The 16,395-nt window shown below is 31.8% G+C and overlaps 1 pseudogene; it reads left to right on the plus strand.

The window, feature by feature from the left end:
* Nucleotides 1-16,099, plus strand: part of LOC110665248 (putative glucose-6-phosphate 1-epimerase) — a 57,714-nt pseudogene extending 41,615 nt beyond the window's left edge.
* Nucleotides 16,100-16,395: the final 296 nt, after the last annotated feature.

Genomic DNA, 16,395 nt, shown 5'->3' on the forward strand with positions numbered 1-16,395 from the left:
GCTTTCCATGGTATAAATTTCAGGTCATTTGGACCTATTTTGAGTGAGTTATGGCCAAAATACTGACTACTGTTCATATGGTCAAAATTCTAGGTCTTCATGTCAAGCAATTCCGGATTTGGTCATTCTTTTAGGTCACTTCTAGGCAAAATTTGGACAAGCTCTCTACATGAAAGTTGGCCTATATTGAGTCTACTTTTACCTCCAATTGCCCATTTACCAATTGGGATCACATAATTAGGGTTATAGCCCCAAATGCATACTGCCCTTATACAATTATTCAATAGCACAAACATTACACATTTAAATTCTAAATCCTCAAACTCCCATACTTAAATTCTGGATTTATTATATTCCATACTCATTCATCACACTTCAAATTGGTTAATTTGAGCAGTTTATACAAGTCCTTAATATACAATACACAACCCTTAATCAAATGGTCAAAATTAACCATAATACGCATATAGAATAACTAACTAATACACATGAATTCGACTTAACAATTTGCCATATACTTCCACTAATGTATTACACCATAATTCAATATTTATATTCATGAAATTAGCACTCTCCAATGGACCTCAAGCCTGCTAAAATTCAACAATTACATACAAAGTCTCCAAATCAAAATCAAAACCCTAATTCAAACTTATTAACATCATAATTACATATACCATTAAATCCTATTACTTGTAACTACTTAATTAACCTCATTAATCCACAATTACATATAAAAATCAATCAAAATTTCCTAGCTTCCATGGCTTCCGAATTCTTGACTCTTCAATACTTATCAATTTTCTCAATTTCACTTAGCAATTCAACTTACCCAAAGCTCAACACAAGGATTAGTGAAGGAAAATGGGAAGATTAAGCACTAACCTTTGTTTGGAGCTTGCTAAACCTTGAAATTTCTTCTTTTTCTTATTGCCCAAAGCTTTCACATGGTGTGTAGACTAAGTTTAATGAAGAACACTTGAAGGAATTGTGGCTTGAAATGGTAGAGATGGAGCTCATGCAAGAAATGGCAATGGAGGATTTTGAGATGTTCATTTCGGCCATGGGTGCTTGGAATGAAGAAATGAAGTGTTTTTGGTGCTAAGATCTGTCCACTTAGGTATTTATATGATCCACTAATTTAGGTTAATGAATATAATATATGCCACTAACTTTAGGTTAATATTAGAATAATTAAACTTATAAATATTTTAATTAATCCCCATAATTTCTTTAATCACACTATGTATTAAACTTCTTATTTTCATGACATTTTCAATATTTAATATTACTTATTTTTAATGTACATTTAAGTCAAAAGGCAACTCTAAGTGTCAAATGACCAAAATGCCCCTCCTCGGGTTATATTTTGGATTTTTTGGTAATATCGATTTGCTCCTTGTACCGTCAATTTCTTTAATTTTCATTTTTCGTTTATACTAATTAATTTTTCTTTGACATTTCCAATGTCAATTGCACCTCAGTAGACCTTTAATTATGTCCCAAAAATTATTTTCGAGGGTTCACCGTAGTCCTGGGGTTGGCTATTGCCTGCGCCGTAACTTCCCCGTGCGGTCACCCATCACTGCGGTGCTAGCTCGTTTAACCTAGTTTCATTTTCTCTCTTTTATTTTTCCTTAATTTTTCTTGTATTTTCTTTTTATTTATTTCATCATTTTATGCCTATTTACTATCACCGGAGCGTAGTTTCAGACATCCTGACTTGACTGGACTGACTTTAGGTCACCGAAGCAGCAGAAGGTACGGACTACGTAAAGTGAGGGCATTGCAGTAGTAATATTAATTACTGGACAAAATCTTACATTCTCCCACTTAGCACAATAATTAAGTTATATAAACTTTAATAACATAAACATTAGGCGCACATAAAATAAACAAATCATTTCCATATTGTACTTCATAATTACCTTCCTATAATAAATTACTAAGTATGGGTTATGGCGATTGTACATTGTTTATCATATACTTCCTTCCATATACCACAATACTAGTAACTTACCATAATGGATATATTTTTATCACATCATGGTCCACAATAAAGTCTCAAAAGATTTTTCCTATTATCATTCACTCAAAATGTTATGTGTACACAATCATGAGAAATAGGAAATACTTTAATGTATATCAGAAACACATCAATGAGCTCAGAGTGTCAAAACCAATACACCATTAATTAATACAACCAAGACCCATTCTAAGCACATGTTCTTTAAATGTTTTAAGTTGTGAACCCTTAGTTAACGGATCTGCTATCATGTCACACCCTACTCCTCCGTAAGATGTAACATGATCCCGTAGTACACCTAATGAATTACCGTACTTCTCCTACCAGTAACCCATTAAATATTCTACAAGGGATTTTAAAACAATTCTCGATAAATTTAAATCATCGATTAAAATCTGGTGTTATAAAAATTTTTCAAAATTTTGACAAAGTGCCGGCTGTATTTTGAGAAAACAGTTCTTCAAACCTGAAAAGGAAAACACTCCCAATATGATTTCTCAAATACAACCCCAATAAACTTCATTTCATCTCACAATTCAAATCTCAATAATCAAATCAATTCATTTTCAAACCAACTTCATCATAAAAGAAACATTTCCTTGATTACAAGGCTCAAAAATTAATGTTACAAAACTATACAGGTAAATAAAATCTCAAATTGACATTACAATAATTTGCATTTAATTACACACCAAAATATTTTATAAGAGTTTTTATACAATTGCTTAAATAATTTACATACATATATTTATATGCATACATCAAAACCTATATACATGGGTATACCTATGATATACCTGGAGCTCATCTGAATGTGTCTTCAAAGAAGCTTACTCAACTGTTCTATGCTCTTTTCACCTGCAACAACATATAAAGCTATCGCTGAATGGTGAACTCAGTGGTGCATAACTATAACTTAAAACATAGTACAATATACCTTAGTAAAATTACAGCAAATAATTTGGAAATCAGGATACTCATCAAATTCCAAAAATCAAATTATTCATTGCCAATAACATAAATCATTTGTATGAAATGACTTTGATCACGAAATTCAATTTATCAAATCACAACCAAACATTTAAGGTAATTCCAACAAAATCAATTATACATAAATCATAATTGAAATCACAATTCTTTACTATTAAAAAACCATTCTTTATCTCATTAACTATGCAAGACTAATCCGAAAGGGCCATCTTCGGGGTGATTCTAACTCCCTATGATCGGGAAGATCGAATCGGATTCTAACTCCCTATGGTCAGAGAGGTTGAATCATCGTGCACAGTACACACCACAATAATGAAACTTCCGAAAGGGCCATAACATATAAACTTAGATCTAACCTCTAATAAGAGGAAATCTAAGCCTGTGCACGTACCATGGTAATCAAAACAAAGCTAACTCCATTGTCTCCTCAACAAATGAGAGAGACGGGTAATAACCTAGTCAAGCATCTATAGTGAGATACAAAACAATATCATCAATCTCTTTGTCCTTTTTGTGAGCATAAATCACAACACAATTCGATTCAAAGTCAATTCCAATATCCAATAATTTTTATGCTCATCACAATTCAAAACATAAGTTTACATTTTTCCATGCAAATTGCCCATCACAATTCAAAACATATGCTATCACAATTTTCCAAAACATAATTTATTCAATCCACAACAATGCTTAATACTTATTGAAATACCATTTCACAAAAGCTAAATTCATGCATACTATAATAATTTCAATAATCATTGAATTAAATCCAATACTTGATAAACATAATACGTAAGGAAAATAACTTCATTTAATCATATGAAATATTCAGAACAAAATCATTTAAAAACTAGTTGTGCACAAACCTCTGAAGAGTGATCTCTTGGCCCTGACTCAGTGTTTTCTTCCCCTTCCCTGAGTCTTTGCTAACTGAAACATAGAATTTAAAGTGTTTTAGTACTCGTTTAAACTGTCTCTGACAACAAGGTTCAATAATTAATTTATTTAATACTATTACTTTCCTTAGTCAACCTATAATGTTGACCCTTAATGCACTCTAGGTGAATTAGGTTTAATGTTACTAATATGTCACATTTTGCATTTCAATATGCTACCAATATAGTGCAATTTACCATTTTTACAAGTTCGCATTCGATGCCAAATTATTTCAAGCATCATTGTATGTAAATGTCAAGTTCTCAATTTTTGTGTGCTAAATTGTTCTAGCTTAAAGTCCTATTTCTCTTGGTTTTTAGCTTCTGGTCAAAGAAGCAAAATTGTAGCTCTATGTCTTATTGCACTTGGGGCAAAATTTCAAGCCATTCTGAGTTGTATAGACCAAGATATGATCAATTTACTAAAGTTGGCAGTTTTAGGTCAATTTTAGGTCACTTTTAGTTCTGGCAGTTTTGGTATCCGAACTTTTGCAAGCTATTTGACTTGATTCTGGCCATTTCTTAGCTTTGGTGTCTTCATAAGAATTGTAGCTCTATGTCTAAGCTATCAATGGTAAAAATTTCAGGTCAATTGGACCTGTTTTGAGTGAGTTATGGTCATTCCAATGACTACTATTCATATGGTCAAAAATCTAGGTTTGCAAGGTTGCCATTCAGGATTTGGTCATTTTTAAGATCAGTTTTTAGGCAGAATTTTGACAATATTTCTACATAAAAGTTGGCCTATTTGGTGTCTAGTTTCACCCCCCATTAGCCTCATACCAATTGGGTTCACAGTTTTGCACTTATAACCTTATTTAGGTAGTGCCAACAACACACAACCTGCACAAGACAATTACACTTCCAATTTGACATTCCTCCTCCTCCTCATGGCTTCATTATTTATTCATAGCACTTATACAAATACTAAACACAATTCTAGCAAGCATATTGGGCAGAACACTCAAGTGCTCAATGCACACAATTCACCATTAAAGTCCAACATTCACATCCACCCAAATTCAATGTACATCAACACTTATTTTACACATACATTTCCATGGCAATTATACAAACTGCCCACAATTCAACACTATCATATTTCATTAATAAACTTCATATTCACACACACAAATTCATGATATTATAGGCTGCCAAACATGGCAGTTTGCCAAAGCACCAAGGTCCCATTTCAAACCCTTAATTCAAGCACTAACATGCACATACTTGGACATTAACCTACTACAACTTTTATTTGAGTTAATTAACCTTAATTCCCATCCATTAAAGGTAAGAAAAACTCAAATACCACAAACTTTCATGGCTGCTGAAAATGGATAAATTCATATCTCACTATTTTTTTTCATTTCTCTTCACCAAAGTACTCACCTCAACCTAAACACAAGGTTTACTAAAGCTAGGGAGAAGATTTGGACACTTACCACTTGAGAGCTTCCTTCAAAATTCACCAAATCTTGTTTTTCTTATTGCCAATATCTTCCCCAAGGTGAGTAAGCAAGCTTTAATGAAGAAACCAAGTGGGAATAATGGCTAAATCAAGGTTGCATGGTGGAGGAGCTAATTCGGCCATGGAGTTCTTTCATGGAGGTTCACTTCGGCTGGTTTTCTTTCAAGGTTGAAGATGATGATTCTGCCCACAAATGGCTTAGATAGGTGTCCCAAGGCTTGAGTTAGTGGAGCACTAACTTTATATTAAATCTTTAATTATTTCAAGTTCTATTATTTACACATTTATCTCCTCTTTTTCACTATTTACATAATGTATCACACTTTAATTTTTCATGACATTTCTAAAGTGTAATATCATTTATTTTTAATGGAAATTGAGGTTAAAAGGCAACTCTAGGTGTCAAATGATCAAAATGTCTTACTTCGGGTTATATTCTCGATTTTTCGGTAACACCGATTTTTGTCTGTTTCTCGATTTTTTGTTTTTCTTTGTACTAATTTATTAATTTTCCTTTGATATTTCTAGTGTCAATTACGTTTCAATAAACCTTTACTTATGTCTCGATATTTAATTCTGAGGGTTCCCCACGATCCTGGGGTCAGCAACGGCCTTCCCAGTGCAGTCACCCATCGCTGTGGGATTGGCTCGTTTAACTTAGTCACATTTTATCTCTTTTATTTTTCCTTAATTTTTCTCATCATATATTTCATTATTTTATGCTTGTTTACTATCACCGGAGTGTAGTTTCAGACATCCTGACTTGCCCGGACTGACTTTAGGTCACCAGAGCAGCAGAAGGTATGGACTACGTAAAATGAGGGCGTTACATATCATGAGATCAATACTATTATGCTCAATAGACACTCTTTATTTCTAAACTTTCTCCTTAACAACAAAATACTTTTCCATATGCTTGGTACCTTTGGCATATTTGTTGTTCTTAGAGAAAAATACTGTTGTGGAATTATCACAATAAATTCTCAGCGACTTGCTAATGGTGTTAACTACCTTAAGTCTTAAGATAAAATTCTACATCCATAATGCATGAATTATAACTTGAAAACATGCCATAAATTTTTCTTTCATAATGGATGGAACAATGACAGACTATTTTTGGCATTTTTCCACAATATTGTTCCTTCAGCTAATAGGAATGAGTAGCCAAAATAGACTTTTATTGTCAACACATCTAGCAAAATCTAAATCTGAATATCCAATCACTTCTAAATGATTAGATATCCTAGAAGTAAGTATAAAATCTTTAGTTCATTGCAGGTACCATAAAACTTTCTTTGCAGCTTTCTAGTGATCAATTCCAGGATAAAGAAATGTATAGGTTTAAGCATACATCAGATTACCCACAACTGAAGCATAAGGAATTGATTCCATTTCTTTGCGTTCCACATCATTCTTTGGACATTGATTGAGACTAAATTTGTCCCCTTTCTGTATGGGAACAATTTCTACTGAACATTTATGTATATTAAATCTCTCTAAAATTCTATCAATATAGGCTTTCTGAGATAATCCTAATAGTCCTTGTGATCAATTATGGAATATTTCGATTCCAATCACAAAGGATGCCTCTTCCATATCTTTCATTTCAAAGTTCATTGAGAGAAAATCTTTAGTCTCACATAATATGCCCAAATCATTTGTAGTAAGTAAGATATCATCAACGTATAGAATTAAGAAAATAAACTTACTCCCACTGATCTTTTGATATATACATCGATCAACGACGTTTTCCTTAAAATCGAAAGACTTTATGGTATTATTGAACTTAATATACCATTGACGAGAAGCTTACTTAAGTTCGTATATTGATTTCTTAAGTTTACACACCATATGGCCTTTTTCTTCAACTGAAAAACCTTCAGGTTGGTCCATATAAACTTCCTCTTCAAGTTTTCCACTTAGAACGGCTGCTTTACATCTATTTGGTACAACTCTAAGTCATAATGAGCTACCAATGCTATGATAATTCTTAATGAGTCTTTCTTTGAGACTGGTAAAAATGTTTCTTTATAGTCAACACCATCCATCTGAGTATAACCCTTGACAACAAGTCTTGCTTTATATCGTTCGATTGTGCCATTCGAGTCATGCTTGGTCTTAAAGACCCATTTACACCCAACTCGTTTAGATCCTTTAGGCAATTCGACTAGATCCCACACTTTGTTTTGTTCCATAGATTTTAACTCATCTTTCATAGCGTCTAACCACTTGTTAGACTTAGTACTTTCCTATGGCTTATGAAAATGAAACTGAATCTTTATTAATTCCTTATATCAAAATCTAAATCTTTTAGGTAAACCTCATAATGATTAGCAATTGCCAATCTCTTTTCTCTTTGAAATCTTCTTAATGGCTTTTTTTTTTTTTTTTTGTGGTTCACATTTGTTAGCTCTTTATAGGTTAGCTTCTTAAGGGTGTGTTTCATCATCATGTTGTGTAAACATTCAACAACTACTAGAACAACACCTGGAGTAAGGTTGGGTATATAAACATAAAAAAGCATAAGAAAATCAACTTTGATTTCCTGTATATTTGTCACACCTTACCCCTCCGTAAGGCATAACATGATCCCGTAGAATACTTAATGAACCACCGAACTTCACCTACTGATAACTCATTAAGTACCCTATAAGGGATTTTAAAACGATTTTCTTACATTTTGGAAGTGGTGAGCATTTTAGTGAGAATTAAAACCATTTATTCAAAGCTTAAAGACTAGTAAAAAAAATTTTCCATTTAAATTTTGCCGCAAATTTTATAAAAATTTTGACAGAGTTCTTTTGTTTTTGGAGAAAACCGTTCTTTAAATACCTGAGAAAAACACTCCCAAATATGTTTCACAATTTCCAATCTCCAATAAATCACAATTCAACTCCAATCAATTCATTTAAAAACAGTTCCACAATCCAAATCAAATTTATCAACTCAGAATAGTTAATAATTCCATTCACAAGCATAAAGTAGGAATTTCATATCTACAAATATTAAATTTACAGAAGAAAGTCCAAAATAATATCATTACAATTTATTTATAACTGCTCAACTTACATTGATACAAATAACATTTCTACATTTACATCAAGAATATCTACAAGGGTATAAAATAATACCCGCACAAAATGATCAGAGTAGTCCTCGATTTAACAGCAGCTCACTCTGCTGCTTTCTCCTTGCTCTTATCTGTGACAGCAAAATAAGCTATCGCTGAGTATAAAAATACTCAGTGGTGCACAATAAAAATTTAAAATGCAATAAATAAATCATTCATTGCCAAACACAATTTAAATGTTTCTCAATCACATTTCACAAATATTAATGTTCATAATAACATTATTTTGTCAAATAATCTATTAAACACAGTTTAGTCAAACAATTTCATAAACACAGTGTTGCCAAAGTCATACACAACTTAAGCAATGACACAAAATTTTCGATCAATGCCGTGTTGTACACCACGACAAAGCAATCTCAACCCCATTAAGCGAAATCAATAAGGGAGGTGGCTAGCTAGCTAATGAGTACTCATCCGATCTATAACCTCAACTGGCAAGCCAGAGAGAAAGGAAAATAAACGATCTCAACCCCATAATTGGAGGAGGAAATGTGATATTGTCATGCTAAGTGTGAATCCAAAATCAATTTAAAACAATTATTTTCAATAATTTATAAGAGATCCCAAACAATTTTCAAAGTCATTTTTGTAGTCACAAAGTGGCAACACAATTCGTAAATAACACAGCGACTTCATAAAGTATAGCCATTCAAATTTTTAATTGGAAAACAATTACATAAATTTATTGTGCACAAACCTGACTGGAGTCGCCTCTAGGCCTTGACTCAATCTTTCAGGGCTTCCAAGTCTTTTTCAGCTGAAACACATAATTTCACAGTGTTTCAGTACCATAACTTAGCATAAATTCAAAAATAAATTTCACTTCATTTTAACTAGCTCTATTGCGTTAAATTCGACGTTCTCAAAGTTTTTATATTTCGGGTTACTATTCACTACACTATTCAAGTCAAATTGTTGACTTTTTAAGGCTTAATAGGTATGGAAACTCTAACTTCACCCACATACCACATTTTGGTTATTAAACTTGTTGGTTTTGGTCATTTTCTCAAAGCTTAGGTCATTTTGGCAAAATTGCCAATTTTCGGTTTTAGTGCTCCGAAGTTGCACTGTTCCATTGGTCAATCTACTGTTGGAATTTGGCAAAACTTCCTTCATAGAAAATGTTCCTTATTGTCTTAAGTGTATTCTCATTTTTAGATCACCCTAATCGGAGTCTTGTAACTCAAGTTATAGCCAAAATACAGTTATTGTTTACGTGCACTGTTCATACTGCAACTATGGTTCTGACAGGTTTTTGATCCAAATTTGTTCAGTAATTTGATCAAGTTAAGTTCATAATTTGGTCTAACTTTCTTCATATGAAATGTTCTACTATGTCTTAGGTTTCCATCGGTTTAAGAATCACCTAAATCAGAGTTTTCTAGAGAGAGTTATAGCCATTCAAACATTACTGCTCAAATGGAAATCCTGCAGTTTTGCAGGTACAGTAACTCAACTTTGCTCAATAATTTGAATGGGTTAATGGCATAATTTGGGTTGGTATTCTTCATGAAAGTTTTACATCTATATCTTATCTAATTGCTGGTAAAATTTCAGGTCAATTTGACCTGTCTACCTCGAATTATGGCCAAATGAATATTTACTGTTCATTTAGTCAGTTTGGTGCAATGGCAGCCTGCTCTCATTTCACTTTGGTCAATTGGTTCACCAAGTTTTAGTCAGTTTTTGGGCATGGTTCCTCAATGAAAATTCTGCCCTTTTATGTCTATTTTCATCCCTAATTGGTGGCATATCAATTGGGCTTGTAGAATTCCTGTTTTGGTCCTTCAAAGTAGGTTTGGTCATGCTGCCAGTAGCATGACCATTTGACCTACGAATTTGACTCCCATTCTAATAATTCCCACACATTTCCTTTGGTCATTATTGACCATTTTTCAGTCCACAATTGGTCAAAGATATCATTTATACATTTCTCCAAAATTTGGTTCACAAACCCTAACATTCAAACCCTAATCTCACTACTTTGTTGCAATCAATCACACTTAATGGTTTTAATGCTAATCATTCAACTAAGGAAGGTTTCTAACTCATTCAAACCCATTAAATTCATGCAATTCATACTCCCTTCAACCAGGCCAAAATTTCAGCATGGGTCCTTCCCCCATATTTGTTTCATTTAATCAAGTTCTAAGCTCATTTCAAACACTAATTATGCATTTAAATGGAAAAATAAGGAATTAACATACTAACCTTAACTTAAAGCTTCAAATCTCTAGCTTTAGCCCTTCTTTCTTATTATACTCTTCTTCCTAAGTTGAGATTACAAGTTCTAGTGAGGTATTTAAGGGAGTTATGAAGGTTAAATGAAGAGAATTAAGCTTAAGTGTAAGCTTAAAGGAAGAAAATTCCATGGAGATTCATGGAGGAAGTGGGGCGGCAACCAAGGGAAAGGAAGAAGACAATTCTAATTTTTTTTTTGTTTTATTTTCTTTAATCTTATCCCCTTTTTGAAGACCAAAAATCCCAAATTAATAAAATAAATTAATTAATCCTTTATGACATCATGCATGATGTCATCACCTTTGACTTTTCCATCTTCTTTCTTTTTTTTTCTATTTATTTTTTTCTATTAATTCTTTAATTTAATTCTCAATTCCGAAATTTTCTTTTCTCCGATTTTATTTGACAGTTAGGTCAGGAGTCAGCTCTCGGGGTCAATTGACCAAATTGCCCCTCGCCGGTTCATCCCGGTTTGCAAATAATCCAATATTTCTTCCGGCTCTCTGACCTAATTATTTGACTGACTTAACAGTTCTTTTGCGTGATTTTCTCTTTTTCACTGTGTTCATAAGGGTCCTAAGGACTGCGGCGTCACTTTTTATGCTTCGAAATTTGAGTTTAAAACGACTTCGCAGTCGTTCCCGAGAAGGCCACTCATCGCTGTGACTCTCGGCTCGTTTAAGCTCTTATGTTCTGTTTTTCTTATTTATAGTTAACTAATTAAACATTACTAATTATTTGTGTTTATGGCTTCTCAAGTTGTCTTAAGTGTGGCCCTAATCCCATTAATTGTCCAGACCGACACCGGTCACCGGAACAGTGAAATATACCAGGCTATACCAATAGGGGTGTTACAATATCCATATCCTGTCTTTCAATACTCCCACTAACTTCATCATTCTTCAAGGAATTTAGCATTACTAGTTTTCACAATTTCATACTATGGTTTGGAATATAAAACCTATACCCTTTAGATTTCTCTAGATGACCAATAAAGTATCCACTTATCGTTTGAGAATCTAATTTCTTTTCATGTGAATTATAAATTCTTACTTCTGCTCGACAACCCCAAACATGCAGGTGCCTTAAACTAGGTTTCCTTCTAGTATGTAATTCATAAGGTGTTTTTGAGACTGCCTTACTAGGAATCCTATTTAACAAGTATACAGTGGTTTTAAGTGCCTATATCCATAAAGATATAAGTAAAGAAGAGTTACTCATCAAACTCCTAACCATATTCATTAAAGTCCGATTTTGACTTTCCGCCACCTCATTTTATTAAGGAGTACTTGGCATAGTATATTGTGCACATATGCCATAACTTTCTAAGAACTTTACAAATAGACCAGAACATTATTCCATTTCGGTGTGTTTCCTATAGTATTCACTACCTCTATTTGACCTTACTATTTTCACTTTTCTATCTAATTGCCTCTCAACCTCATTTATGTACACTTTAAGTGCATTTATTAATTGAGATTTTTCATTAAGCAAATAAATATGTTCATAACATTAAAAATCACCAATAAAGGTAATAAAGTATTTTTCTCCACCAAAAGATAAAGTATCAAAAGGCCTACATATACCAGTGTGTATAATTTCAATAAGCTTACTGTTTCTTGTGGCTTCTTTCTTATTGTGTTTGATCTGCTTTCTCTTAATGCAATCCACACACATTAAGATCAATAATATCTAAGCTCAGTAGAATCCCATTCTTTATTAACCTTTCTAATCTTTCTTTGGATATGTGACCCAAATGCTTATGCCACAAGAAAACAGAATTCTCATCCAGTCTACTATGATTAATTCCAATATTGCTATAAGTGACAAGCAAGGATTCAACAAAATTATCATCAAGTTTCAGCATATATAGATCATCAGTAAGAATTCCAAAAACAATAATGGAATTATCATTATTATTAAATAAACTAAAAAATCCATGCCCAAACTTAACATTGAACCTAAATTCTTTAAGTTTTGAAACAAAAATGACATTCCTAGAAATTGAAAGCATATAGAAGGTTTTTAATAAGTCTAGTTGATAGCCATTATCTTAGACCAAACGGTAAGTCTCTATGCCTTCAATTGGAGCCTTCATATGGTTCCCCATAAATAGGAAGTCTTAGTTGGGTTTTCAGTTTGGACCATAAGGAATTCTTTCATCATATTGGAGACATAAATAGTAGCATCAAAATCAAGCCACCAAGTATTATTAGGAATTTCAAATAAGTTTGATTTGAAACATACATAAGCATAAAGATTGCCTTTCTTTTCAAATAAAGCTTTATCTTTCAGGCAATCTTTCTAATAGTGTCATACTACTATTTATTCCTTTTCTTAGCTTAAGTAACATTTGAAGATCCTTTCTTTTTCTTCTTGAACTTGTAGGCTTTAACTTTAAGTCCTTTATTAGCTTCTTGACCCATAATGTTGACAGAATGAGTACCTTGATTTTTCAGTCTTATTTCCTCCTAAATTAGCTTACTGGCCAATTCATTACCATTCCACTTATCCTTAATAATGTTGTAATTAATTTGAAATAACCCATATTCAGGAGGTAATGAGTTCAAAATGAACTACACTAATAAGGAATCATCAACTTTCATTCTTAAAGTTTCTAATTTTGCTGCAATATCACTTGTTCCAACAATGTGCTCTTGCATACTCTTTGACCCATCATACTTCATGGTCATGAGTTATGCCATTAGAGTACCAGTGAGTGACTTAACTTCAGAATAGAACATATCTTTCATGAGTTTAAGGTATTCTTCAGAATAGAACATAACTTCACCATGTGGAATTATACTCCTAATGTTGTTAGCAATAGTCATTCATAAAAAACATAAGGCTTAATTTGCTTAATGATTCTCATTGCTTATGGTATAACTTCTCTTCCTCACTACTTATATCCATAATAGCAGCAAATTAGCCAAGTTAAGGTCCAAAACACTAATTGGGACTTGACTTGCTCACACCATTCAAAGAAGTTCAATTCATTAAAACAATAAGAGATTAAGCTTGCAAATGAAGAGAAAAAGCTACAATACGATATTTATATGCTAAACTTGGATTTAGATAACTTTAATAATTAGAGTATACTATAGTTCTCTTTTTGGTAGATACTATAATATACTATCCTAAATTAAATGCCTTTAAACTTGATTAGATAATAATTAACTTATATCAAATATACTTGTTATCTTTGGACATCCAATGTATATTTGATAAAATATTATTGTCCTCATAATTCTCACTATTATAGAATAATTGATTTACTATTGGGTAAAATCCTTAAGTTTTAATGACTAGTAAGTATCAATTAATCCACTTTTCATCATAGGTATCTATTAGTATCGATAATTGATAATTTTTATATGCATGTAAACATCATTTATAGTTTGGCCACTTTGGTGACTAATAAACTATTAATTTTATTTTATTTTAGTTTGGCCACTTTGGTAATCAACAAACTAAAATAAATATTATAAGGCACGCACATAAATTATGTATCTTAATAAACTTAATATTTATTCATTTATTAGGTTTAATTACAAATCTTAATTAGATTGGGTAAAAAATATAATTTTTTTTATTTCTTTTAATTTCTTTCTTTTGAGAAAATATGATCTCAAACTTAAATCTCTTTATAACACGATTTATCATCGTGTTAATAATCATCATGTCTAAAACTTAATTGGGTCAAATTTTAATAATAATATTATTATAATAATTTTAATTATTAACATTAATCATAAAACTTTTACGATCTACATTTTAATTCTACCCGTATCTAATAACAAGTAAGAACTTTAACATTATGTTCATCATCATAAATTTGATGGAGAAATTTAATTGTTCAAAATCTAGGGCTCTGATAACACATATAAAATAATTCTTAATAGATCATAACAATCATAAACATAATGTGAATCATAAACGTAAGATTCAATGATCACCCTAATAATGGATCTTGAACAAATAATTCTCACATATTTAGAAAGCGTACCTGATGCGGAGTTTTAATTGAATCATGGTAATAATTGAAAGAGACCCTTTGATTTAATAAACTGATTTCTCCCTCTTGACCCTTCTGGATTCACACACAAGACTTTAGTGATGGAAGACTTTCTTGAGATGACCCTATTATCTCTGATTTTATGAAAGAGAATGTGTGTGACCTTATGGGTAGAGAGAGGACCAGCTCATATATATATATATATATATATATATATATATCTAAGACTTAATCCGGTACATTCATCAAGTATCCTTATACAATTAGAGTTAGGATTTACTTTAATTAAAGTAATCATTGTATAATTAGGATTCGTATTAATTAAAGTAAATATTAATTAATATTGGGCTACATTAAAGAGATTGATTTTGGCTCATGTAGTAATATTAATTATCGAATAAAATCTTACATGGAAAACCATTTAGTTTCTCCTTCGCATATCACACAAATTTATTAGTCTCTGACATAAGGTATGAATTATTTCTTGAACTGGAAACAAAACCCCTAAAGGATATATATTATATTTAGCATCTTGTGCTTAAATTTTTTTTCATCTTGTTCTAATGATGAGTACTTCCTGTTAAAGATACACATATTTGGACTTACATGAAGGCCAATTATAACCTCTGTGAAGTGTGAGGATAGAAAGACAAGAAACACTTTACCTAGACAACCTTTGCCAAAGAGAAAGATTTACAAAACAAGGAGATGTCGTAACATTTGAATCTGAGGTAAACTCTGGTTTTAATTTGATTACAGCCAACCATGTGATCATATTAAAGGATTAATAATTGAAAGCCTTAAGAATGAAGGAACAATAATGAATCTGCACTACATTTAATTTGATTTGTTTACATTTCTTATTCACTACAGAGTGCCTTGCATGAAAGTGATGAGTAGCTCAAGTTATTCACACCTTTTATTTCCCTTAGAATCTATCCTATTTGAAAATTCATCCTTTGGAATCTTCATGTTAAATTTATTACCTATTATTGCTTTTAAGACAATCTATCATATATTTCCCAACAACATGACCCAGTTCCACTTTGAAGATTTGCATGATTTTGGAATCCAATAATAGAGTGAAGACTATCAAAATTACTTTAATTTATATTTATTTATTTGCTACCTAATGAGTCTAGCAAGTGGATTGATTTTATCTTAGTTCTCCTAATGTAGTTGCATACTTGATCATGAAAGAAAACGGACATTTGTCATATGAAAGGAAGGATTGCCAGATATTGGTAAGCTTGGACATCCTGGTTTTGATATCCAAAGGTATTTGGTATAAGTTTTTATACTTTATCCACATACATGTGAATGATATATCAATTTTTTAAAGTTGTAGCTTCCCCTGTGTTTCATTCTGAGCTTTATGCTTAAATTTGATCATTTATTGGTCCTTATCTTTCATAACCACTTTATTGTATCTGAGATTTGGGGGGCCTTTATTGCATCAACTCCATATTCTCTTTCAGAGGAAGATTCTAATAACTGACATAAAAATAATTTAATAACTGATATAAAATAATTTAATTAAATAAATAATTTTGATTAGTATATCAATATTTTCAAATTTTAAAATTA

Source organism: Hevea brasiliensis, chromosome 2 (assembly GCF_030052815.1).
Source record: "Hevea brasiliensis isolate MT/VB/25A 57/8 chromosome 2, ASM3005281v1, whole genome shotgun sequence".
NCBI classification, from domain to species: Eukaryota; Viridiplantae; Streptophyta; class Magnoliopsida; order Malpighiales; family Euphorbiaceae; genus Hevea; species Hevea brasiliensis.